Consider the following 12,116-nt stretch of genomic DNA (forward strand, 5'->3'; position numbering starts at 1 on the left):
CTGTCATGTGGAAGGGACAGTGTGAAATAGTTCCTGCCCCTGGAGCAGAACTAACAGGGGTGGACCCCCATGAGTGATGACAGTTGCTGCGGGTGTAGGGCTTGTTTGTATAATAATGTACATATTTTCATGTTCCTCCTTTGAGGAAGGCTCTCCTTGTTGAGATAATTAGAAACAGCATGAGTCTGGAAGGTGAGAATGTGTTCCTCAGCAAAATGGTGAATGCTGTGACCTTCAGAATAACTCTTAAGGCTGTTGGAAAGAACCCTGAAAACATGAGTTCAAGAATGTATAATTTCTCAACTATGCAAAATATAAGGATGCAATATGAATTGTATGAGGAGCTTCACTGACCTAAAATATCAAAGACAGCTGCACTAACGAGCCAGCTTGTCAGAAAGATACACAGGTAGGCAGATTTCTGAGTTTAAGGTCAGCCTGGGACAGAACAATGTCAAAGTGTGATGGGAATGGTGATCTCAGAACCAGATCCCACCCAGCTAACTTATTGCTTGTGTTTATAAAGGCAGGCAGATCTTTGAGTTCATTTGCTACATTATAAAAAACACTACTTGCTGTCTCTAAAAGAATCAAGGGGCTAAGATCATAAAATGATTTGTGGGATAATCAAAAGGGAACCCATGTTGATGATTGAATTGATATGCAAATAAAAGACTGGATTTTGGTCTACAAGAGGTGATCTATCTACACAGCTGTCTGAAGAGCCAGCTCAAACAGAACACAGAGCTGTCAGCTTGTACCCATGATTGAGCTTGAGTTGTTCTTTTGCCACTCCCGAACACCTCTTCCTCAGAAACCCTCTCCAAGCCAAGGCCGGTCCTTGGCAGCTACCCACTAGCAGTCCTCTTTCAGGGAACCCCCAAAGCCTGTTAATTGGTCTTCCTACACTCAACTCTCTTTGGTGTTCCCATCCTCATAGCTTAGCCATTGCCATTTTTAAACACCAAGTCTGATTATGATGTTCCTTCCTCCAGAGGCCTCTTCAATTACCCTATAGCCCATTTGATGGCATTAATTAGCAGGAACTAGTCTAAAGATAATGTTGCCCTCTTTCTGACCTTGACTTTATTCAGAGATCTCTTTCCTTTCCTCTTTATCCTTTTCTCTCTCTTATCTACTGTTAGGGGGCTAAAAGGGTGGGAAAAGGGTAGAAGAAAGAAGAACCATAAAGTAGCAAAGACCAGCTACAGAGGGCTGAGCTCCCCACTGAGGAAATGTCTTGACAACATAGTGGCTCAGGTCAAATAGGAACCACCAGCTTACAGCATCCTAACACTTCTGACTAAGGAGGTAGTCACACCAGCTCTCTTTACCACTTGCCTGCTAGAAAGTTAACACCAACTGAGAGATCTCCAAGGACAATGGAGACTTGTAAATTTCCCTTAGTCCACAACCTTAAATGGCACAGGAAAGGGCTCTTGCAGAAAGTGTTCAAAATCTTTGTTTCCTGGCAAAGTCCTCCCTAAGCATGAGGGTGTTCAATCCCATTACTATCATTTCTTCTACATCTCAACTCTCTGTCATGTGCCAGGCCCCATGTTAAGATGCCACAAGGCTGAATAAGATCCTATTCTGACATGGAGGTCTCATGATCAGTCTAGGAAAATGACACACAAAGAACACCAGTAGTGGAATGAGTGCCAAAAGAAAATATATGACCAGTGAGTTCACCCCTGAAAGAAAGTATGAAAATAAATGGTTTGGCTTCCTCCATAAACCACAGACAATCAGCGCTGAGTAGCACCCTATAGATTATCTGCTCTGACCCCTTCATCTGACATGTGGGAGACAGGGGGGAGAGGTCACATAGTTTTAAGACCTTGATTAATGCATAATGAATTCTTTCCCTTTTCCTGGTCAGTGGCATGTCTATATCTCCCAAATCATCTCTGGAAGTAGACAGAATGGAAATAATATACGGATAAGAAATCTACTTGCTTTCCAACTGAAAATCTCTGAGACGAACCTAGTCAGTATCGGTTAAGAACAACGATTATTCCCCTCCAGACCCACTTGTATTTGCCTCGTTTATTTCAAAGTCGTTCCTTATCACATGTTCTTTAAAAATTACATTTATTTATTTGCATGTGTTTGTGGGGTGGGGCACACATGTGAATCTCAACACATATGGAGGCCAGAGCATAACTTGTATGAATCAGTTTTTCCTTCACCACATAGATCTCAAAAGAGCAAACTAGGGTAGTTAAGCCTGGTGATTTCATCACTGCACTGTCTAATCAACTTTCCCCATGGTCTTTTTAACTACTCTTCCACTCTTCGATGGCCCATTATACTAAGGTTGTTGCTATTCTTGATTTTTTTTTCTATAGTTGCACATTGTTTGGAATTATTTTGCCACCCAGTGTCTTTTTGAGTCATTGGGTTTACATCTTTAGCAGGATAGAGTAAGTAGGAGGATGGTCCAGATGGAGCTGAGCACATGGGTACAACATCCGGGAACAGAACCCACAAAACCATCGAAAGGAGCTGGTGTGCCTGAGACAATGGAGGAAAAAAAAAAAAAAACCAAGGGAGGACTGGGACTGGATTGCAAATCCATGAAGCCTAGCAGTCAACTTCTGTGTATGCTCAGTGGATCCAAAGATGATTTCCCTGGTGCCCCCTCAGAACGTGCTTGACTTCTGTACAGTCAACCTCTGCCGGTCACAGGAGCTGGAAGACACACAGCGTGGGCACAGAAATGATGCAACTGATTCCTCACACGCAGCAGCTACTACTCCTGTGGGTTTAGACTCACTCTGCTAGCAACTCAGGGGAGGAAGGAAGAAGCTGGAGCCTCCGGTAGAGGAATGAAGGGCTCCCATAGGTTAGGGTCTGGCTAGAAGGTAAACTGGACTCATTCAGCCAGAGGGTCATCTGGGCAGAGGCAGCAGACTTGATTCTCTTCTCTGGAGCCCAGGTAGAACTCTTGGGTGGTGTTTCATTTCAAAGCCATTGGAGTGGAATCTCACCAGTCAGTTTCTGTTGACTTTATACACAATGAGATTTGAATGTTTACCTAGGCTAAAAGACTGGCAGGAAGGATCATTTGTGTGATGTTTCAAAGTCGAGGCATAGAGTTAGAGGGAGTACAGAGAAGGGGAAAAGGAGGGGGAGGAGGACGGGGAGGGAGAGAGGGAGGGAGAGAGGGAGGGAGGACGTGACCTGTCACAGCACTGGATTCCTTCAAACAGTAAAGGTTAAGCAGAAATTCCCACAGAACTCTCCAGTTAAGATGAAAGGGCAATGGGGAGACAGCTGGGGGGTGGGGGGAGCAGAGAATGTTTCAAGCCAACAATGATGGTGGCCCTCTGGAAAGGAGAGCCTCTGCAGGGAGCAGTTCAACAGGAAAGTGAGGTCAGCAGCTGGAGCTTCAGCGCCATGTAACGCATCTGGACAGCAGGTTCTCCCTCCACAGCCTGGTCCCCTCCATGGATTGACTAATATAGCCTCCCATCCTTCAGGATACCTCCTCACAGGCTGCCTCTCCCAGGAGGGGCCTAACTGTCCCACCAGGTGGGGTTTGCTCTCCCGTAGTGTGTTTCTTCATGACCCTATCATTTCCACCTGAACTGCAGAGTGTGTGAGCTTCTCTGAGTTCCCGCTCCTAATCTGCAGTCCGGGACCTCTTTCACCTGTGTGTTCCCAGAGTCAACAAATGTTGAAATGCATTGCAGCCAGTGTAAACTTGAGACAAAACAAACAAACAAACAAACAAACAAACAAACCCACACTGGCATGCCTTTAGGGCAGTGGTTCTCAACCTGTGGGTCACAACCTCTTTGGGGGTTGAACACCCCTTTCACAGGAGTCACATGTCAGAGATCCTACATATCTGATATTTACATTATGATTCATAACAGCAGCAACACTGCAGTTCTTGTAGCTGTGAAGTAATCTTATGGTTGGGGCTCCCCGTGATATGAGGAATTGCATTGGGAAGGTTGAGAAGAATCACTTTAGCGATCATGACCCGGGCTCTGGAGCCAGGCAGATCTAGACCTATCCCTTGCCTCCATCACTAGTGAGGTGACTTAGAGCCACCTGACTCATCTCTGTACCTCAGCTTCTTCATCTGCAAACTAAGCAAAAAGGGACCTTTCTCAGAGTGAATTGGTGACAGAAGGACATTAGGACATTTAATGCTGTTGGATGCTTTATACCTGTTTAAAAAAAAAAAAAAAAAAAAAAAAAAGCCAAGCAACATGAGCTCTTTAAAGCCAGTTGGCACCAGTGCCAATTTGATCCCAGTGCTGAGCTCTGTTTGGCCACAAGGATGCTAGGAGGTCAGCCTGGGACTCCTGCCTCAGCCTCCTGAGTGTACCTAGGGCTACAAAGGGGGTCTGGGGAGTTTAGAGAGGAAAGCTCATGCCTCTATGAATGGAAAAAATAATCGAGCAAGTGGGAACTGTCTGGAGCGTCACAGAAGGGCTTACCTACCAAGCAAGCAGGAGTAGGGACAGAAGCTACTCTGAGTTCAGCAAGTAGCAGTCATCAAGGGATAAGTCTGATAATCTGCACTCAGCGAAGGCTGGTGTCAGTGAGTCCAGAAGGCCTGCATTCCAGTCAGTGCACTTCAGATGCTGATGCAGACAGAGTCTGTGATAGATACATCTCCACAAAGTCGGTTATGCAGCCCAGAACAGCTCATCTTACTCTCCAGATAAATGCTTTTCGTTCATTTCCTTCCCCCAGTGATTTTGTTGGCTGTTTGTCTGAAACATGTATTGCAATTTCTGTTGAAACCAAGTTCTCATCAGAAAGTCCACATGGAGCTGGAAGATGAAACACAAACCAGCCCAGGACTACACAGGTCTCCAGTGAGTGCACAGGACTAAGGAGCAGCCTCCAGCCACTCTCCAAACTTCCTTAACAGATGGGCTGATTTCTGAGCCACCCAGAGAGCACCAAGGTGAACAGGCACAAACTCTACATCCTGCTCCACGGCTCCATCCCTTATTCCCTGAGGATGATGGGAAGGAGGTACAGCCAGAGCCTCTTCCATAAGAGTCCAAGGGGAAGAGGAAATGGTGGTCATAACTTTGCTTCAAGACTGTTGGCTAAGTGTAGCCATTTGAGACCAAAATTTGGCATGTTTTATAAACTACAGTACAGACAGGGAGGAGTAGATTGAAGACTTGGACCCAGAAAAAAGACACACACACACACACACACACACACACACACACACACACACACACACCATACATCTCATATTAAATCAGACTTTGCTTCCACTTCTTGAGGTAGGAGCTGAAATTCTTCTGACATTACAGAGAGGAAACCCGGCTCCTATTATGCAGTGCTGCATTTGTCAGTGACGTGTGCTCACCTGGGAATCTGCTATTGAGGCAGCTGTGCCACACCCATAACTCAAGATCTGAGCCGATTCTTCCTCAGAGACCACCCGGGTGTACAGCTGAGATCAGGGCTGCTGATTTTGGTTTTTAAACTTTCCCTTTTGCAACCAGGTTCTGAGCGTGTCAGGTCCCAGAGGGACAGGCTGCTATGAGAGATAGGTCCGGAAGGAGTCTTGGGTCTGTTTGTCTCATTGGCCAGCAGGTCATTCTTAGTGGGCTGGTTACTCAAGTCAATATATTTTGTATAACATGTCTAAGTTTGCTGGAAATAAAGAGAGGCAGGCCGCATCACTATGCATGTGAATGGCTGGTTTCTCTTTCCTAGACCTCAGCTGAAGAGGTAGAGACTGGGCAAACCCTGAAGTTCATAAGCGTTTCTGATCTCCCTCAGATAGGCACTTAGGTTTGCCGCTCATTTGTTTTAGTTTGGGGAAACTTGTGTCTGGGAAGGCGTGATTCTTTTCCTTCTTTACTCCAGTACAGTTGGGTTTGACTCAGACAGCAACTGAAAAATGTTGTATAAAGCTACTTGCCTCCCAAACCAGAGGCTTCATTAGCTGTATTGTGGAGGTCTGTGCTACGTGGCTATGGAGTGTCCCCAGAGAGCCATCCGTGTGGTAAAGGCTGATGTTAGCACTGAGCTGTATGGAGTTGTGGAGGGAAAAAAAATCACAAGACAGAAAATAAGTCCTACATCGAAGCTGAACCACTGAAATCAACTCAGGGAGGGTTTGACAGAGGCCGGCTCCCATTTTAGGATCTCAGTTTACTCAGAGGTCAGAGGTCAAAAAACTGTAGTGAACAGACTGTATAGAAGTCACTAGGGCCCAGTGGGATCTCCTCCCTTCAAGTGTGTGCAGGATTTGTGAATTGTTTCTAAGCAACAGGATATGACTTGCAAAGGGGGATGTCACTTCTAACTTCATGTGACACCCATCTTAACAGAAGACTCTGCTGACTGCTCTGTTCTGGCTTTGATGTAAGGAGGGCCACATGGCAAGAAGCCTTAAGGGACCTCCAGCTGACAACCCATCAGCAGCTGTCACTCGGCACAGTCAGTCTTCAGATGAGACTCTAACTCTGGCCCCAAACTGGATTTAAGGTCTGCCAGGAGGTGCTGATGGGAGTTCTTTCAAGGCACTAAATGTGTAGCCATTTGTGATGCAGCAAAACATCTTTAACACAACGGAGCAGTGAGTACATTAGACACCTGACATCCTGTAAGCCTGAGGATAGCTCTGTGTGCTTCCAGCATTACGTTACCCACACAAATTTGAGGTAGACAGACAGCTGCTTTTACATGCTGGGTTACAGATCATTGTCTTTCTGTAACTCCAGGCTACGTGTTCTACTTTAAATCCTTATTTAATTAGACTTCATTTCCTGGCTTCTTGCTACTGATTCCAAAAACTGTAGTTACACATACACACACACACACACACACACACACACACACACACACACACACTGGGTGGGGAAGAGGAGGGGAAAGGAGGGGAGAGGAGGGAGAGAGAGAGACAGAGAGACAGAGAGGCAGAGAGACAGAGAGAGAGAGAGACAGAGAGAGAGAGAGACAGAGAGAGAATGAGAATGAATCTCCTGCATTATACCAAATTTAATCAGGGATCAAACTGAAGTAAAGTGCCTCCAGCAGGAAAGAACTTTCCTCTGAGGTATCCTAAGGACCTGAAGCAAGAGGCTTTGGTATGATTGTTTGATATTGTTGGTTCTGAGAGAAAACGTCAAGGGATGAGATGCCTGATGAACTGATGTGTCAAGGGACCTTCTGTGTCTGTCTGTGGGTGGCTCTCGCTCTCTCTCTCTCTCTCTCTCTCTCTGTGTGTGTGTGTGTGTGTGTGTGTGTGTGTATTATAACCAGGGGTTTAATAGAAGATAAAGGCACTGAGTTCCTTTTTATTTACAGATTTGCACCAAGGCAAACTAAAAATCCTTGGGAAGACGCTAGCACAGGAGCCATCTAGAATCTCGGCTCTAGATGCACGTGCTCCTGATCAGAAGAGATCTCTGTGGGCACCAGGCACGTAGTATCAGATATATACATGCAGGCAAAACACTCATACAAATATTTGTTCCATTTTAATCAGTTCTGTACATTTATTACTAAGAATTAAGGTAACAAGAATGCCTTTATTACAAATTTCTGCAGACTAGGAAATCCAATGATATATTCAAATTATTACCTTCCAACCAAACTACCTCAAATTCTACTTACATCCTTTCAAGAGAGTGTATTTCATCTCAGGCTTGAGGATTCTAAAGCTCACAGAATATTTGAGACTCGCCTGTGCATCTTTGGGTCAAATTAAACCATGAGGGTATAATGAAGTCACTCACATGCATTCAGGCTGCGCATTCTGTATAGATCACTGGGGACAAGATTGGAAGAGATCCCAGCCCCAGAAAAAGGAGAGAATCAAAGCGTATCACAGAACACATGCCGAGATCACTCAAAATGGTGCTTTACAATGCCATCTTAAAGAATACCTTTCCCATCTGCTGCACAGCATTATCTGCATTATGGACAGTGCACGATGTAGGCCAAAATCAACTCTCCTGTTTTCCCCTAACCTCGCACTCTCAGAAGGATCCTACCCAGGATACAGGCAGACAGTACAGATGCGTCTGAATGGCCAGCTACTTCCTTCATGCTGATTTCCATAAAGACTTCTTAGGGTTTGTTTGTTTGTTTGTTTGTTTCACTCCACATAAATCTTTTCATCTTGCCTATAGGGGTCATTTTGTACTAACAGCAATGGCCCGACCTTTCTCCTGGGAATTCACTTTGAATTTCCAACATGCTTCTTTCTGGTTGAAGGAAAGGAAGCCTCATGGCACCGGGGTTGAAGGTCAGCTTTCTCAGGTCTTCTACCATTTTAGGATGTGGGACTTCGGAGTCATGGGAGGAATCTTGTTCAAGAGGACATCTGAGGAGATCCCGTGCTCCCGCTTCGGTTGAACAGCTCTGATGGCTTCATGGTGGTGGGCAGAAACCTCAAAAGTTAGCTCCAAACAAAACTGCTTAGTCCATATAAAGACCAAAGTCAAAATTCAAACTAGCAGAAGAAGACACCCACCCATACACATAATTTTTTAAACCTAAAAAATGTTTGTGATTTAAAAAGAGACAACCATTCTGGGGACATGAGACACATTATCGCAACAGAGCAAGGGGATGGGGGAGATGTTAACACATTTCATTTTCTCCCAACTATGCTCTTCTGGAATTCTAGCATGTTTTATGAATAAAGTCAACACTGAGGACAGTCCCACTTTGGATAGGAAAGGAATGGGACCAGAGGTTGACAGGTGTCTACAGGTGGCAGCTGGACTTCTGAGAGCAACGGTGAGGACATTCAACTTTGGCGTGCAGGGTTGTGGGACAGGGAACACAGGAATGATGAAGTCCTTAGCGTTCTGTGCCAGGGCCTTCCAGGCTGGGTAGGTGTTGGGCACTTCCTGTCTGCGAGCATTTGATCAGCGCTAGGTGGCCACTCAGGAGTAAAAAGGAGCAGACACTTGGGCAGGCAAGAACATTCTGATATCTGTGCAGGGTGGGCAGGGGCAGGGGCGCTTGCTGTGGCTTTGAAAGAGTTAATGAAACCCCAGCGGCCGCCCACATCATTTCCTAGTTCCTCCCAACCAGTTTTGAGTTTGACTCTGCAGGAGAAAGAACAGTCCTCAGATAGAAAACTAGGCAGATTCATAAAACCACAGTACTTAAAGGCATCGGGAGCACTCAGCTATTGTGCGTAGAGGAATCAGAGGTGCTTTTCTGTAACTGTGATAAAAGGGACCAGCATTAATGGGGGGGCGGGGGGGGGCAGCGGTATCTGGCTTATACTTCCGGATCAAACTCAGTCCTTAAAGGAAATCAGCAATGGAACTCCTCCAGCAGCAAAGCAGGAACCCAGGAGGAAGCTTCTCTCCGCGCCCCCCACCCCCATTCAGCTACCTTACACAACCCAGGCCCACAGTGAGCTGCCTTCCCCCTCCCCCATCAATTAGCAATCAAGAAAATTCCCCACAGGCCACTCTGACTGGGTACTTGTTCAGCAAGATTTCCTCTTCTCCATGTCAAGTTGACAACCAAAATGAATCCTCACAAGGGGAGTCCCTGTGGCCCTCTGAGTTGGCCAAAGGATTGATTTATATTTTTGACTTATGGGGAACAGCTCCCTATGTAGCCCAGACAAGCCTCAAAGTCTATGTAGTGGAGGGTGACCTGGAACTCATGATCTTCTGTCTGCCTTCCCTTTTCTTGACGAATTAGTTTGAAAAGTCTCTGTGGCTTCGGGGCCCCAACAGAAGGCCCCTTAAGTCCGGAATCCTGCCCCTGGCCTTGGCTGTGGTCCGCAGTTCCCGGCCCTTGTGCCTCCCGGGCTGCACATCCCGCAGGGAGGCCGCCTTCTGCAAGGGTCACCCCCACCGGGAGCTGTACCTGGCCCTTTGTCACCAGCTGCCAAAGAATTCAGAAAATCAAATTTATTTCCTCCATTACAGCCTGAGCGCCCCTTTGTGCCGAGCGCTCTCTTTAACTTGAAATTCCAGCAGACATTGTGTTGCCCTTTATGGCGCGAAATAAAAGCCAGCCGTCTCCTGCCCCGGGCCGCCGCCCCTCAACGCTGACTTCCCAGCCCCGTGGGAACTGCCCTGCGAGTCCTCAATAAAGACGCTAACGAGCCCGGAGACCGCTGGCTCAAGGCTTTCCCGCCCGCCTGCTAACGGGAGGAATTAAAAGGACCTCTTGGGTTCAGGAGGATGTCTCCGCTTGGCAGAGGAGTAAATGGATAAAGGAAGGAGCCTCCGTTTCTTACCGCCCAGCACTGTCCCCAAGCCCAGGTGGCACTCAGCCCGACCAGTTCCCTCACATGCAGCAGAGGCAGGCTGATCTGAAAATGCCCAGGACACAGACACCATCACCTTCCACCATCAGGAAAGGAATGCAAGGATCGCCTTATTAATTCTCTTTATTCCCCTAACTTTTGGATATTCAGGGACACTTTTTTTTTCTAAGAAAATGATTTTTTTTTTTTTAAAGGTGGAGAGGCATGTGAACAGGTCCACATGCTCACAACACATAGCACTGTAATAAACTCAAGTGAGGAACAAGCCAGGTGGATATGCACAAATCCAGTCCCGGAAGATTTTTGCAGAGACAATCGATATTTGTACTCTCATTATTAAATAACATGTAACACTATAAGGTCAGGGAAGAAAGGAATCTGTAATGCCTTAGTATTAGTTCCTATTATTGTAAACACACCACCCCTGGATCTCTACCTCCACGGTGTCTGGCCTCATGTGTACACACAGAACTCAAAATATTTTTTTTTTTTTTAATTTGCAAACTCGAACCCAGCAGTGATGGTGGCAGCACTCCTTTAACACCAGCACTCTGGAGGCAGAGCCAGGACCATCTCTGAGTTCTGTGTTTGAAGCTAGTCTGATCTACAGGTCGGGTTCCAGGACAGCTAAGGCTACACCGAGAAACCCTGTCTTGAAAATACACACACACACACACACACACACACACACACACACACACCCCAAAAAACTAATACACAGCACTTGATGCAGGTATCTTTTTTTTCTGGATTTTTAAAAGTGTCTGAATGTCACTCCATTCTGCGAACAGAGGAAGGCAATATTAAAAAAAAAATCAACGCTGGACTATCCAACACATAGCATTCTTCTTACACGAATGCATGTTTATGTTTCTTCACAGACACATGTGAGCACACACACCACGCAAAAGTGCCCGGCCTACTCCACTTTTCCATAATTACACAAAACAGTGGTATTTGCTGTTTAGGGGAGAGCCAGTGGTGGCTGAGAGGCTTAATCAGGTATGTGGGCGGCTTGAACGCCCCAGCGGGAGCAGGGCAGAGACCTTGCTAGGTTACAGGTGCTTTTCATCCAGCCTCGCAGGGCAGCTCCAACTCCCCGCTGCTAGAAATTTGTTTGCAAATTTTTTCCTCATTCAGACACAGAGCTGAGGTCCAAGAGACAGCGTGTTGATATGATAACTTGATTAAGCCCGGGGACAGATGACAGGAGCACCAAGTGGGCTCAAAGGAATCTGCTCTCCCCTTTAACCTCTCCTCGGGTGCCTACAAATTATATCTATTAATGTATCAGTCGATGACACCACACAAAGGCCGGGTCTGCTTAAATATGTGTCAATCATTGGCAGGGGCCTGTGTGGGATTCTGCCACATTTCCGGTCCTCTTTTCCTCTGTTAACAAAAGTTTAACCTGGTGGTGCTTCAGACAATGGCTCCCAGCCCGCCTCCTCCCGCTAAAGTCACTCTGGAAGCAAGAGAAGTTCTTCAGGGGCAGGGCTCAGAGAATCCTTATAAGTAAACCCTGGGTGTGCGGCTGGAACTTATCCCAGCGAGGGAATAGGGGAAGATTCAGAAACTGCGTGGCTGGAGCAGCAAGAGCCAAGAAGACCCGAGCTGAAGGAGCAAGGCAAGAAAGATGAGCATTTTCTCCGTACCCCAGGAGGATCTTGGGAGAGGCAGGTGTGTACCAAGATCTAGAAAAGCGTCTGGGTGAAAAATGGGCCCCGTGTACAGATAGTCCCACAGATCTGAGAAACACCCCACCCGCTCAGCGTCAGCTGAGGAGTGTGTGACCTTCACTTCCCCAGCTCTAGGCCTGGTGATAACCAGCCTGGAAAATACAAATAAGCCCAGGCCAGTGTGGCCTTTT

This window comes from Arvicanthis niloticus, chromosome 12 (genome assembly GCF_011762505.2).
Source record: "Arvicanthis niloticus isolate mArvNil1 chromosome 12, mArvNil1.pat.X, whole genome shotgun sequence".
Classification (NCBI taxonomy): Eukaryota; Metazoa; Chordata; class Mammalia; order Rodentia; family Muridae; genus Arvicanthis; species Arvicanthis niloticus.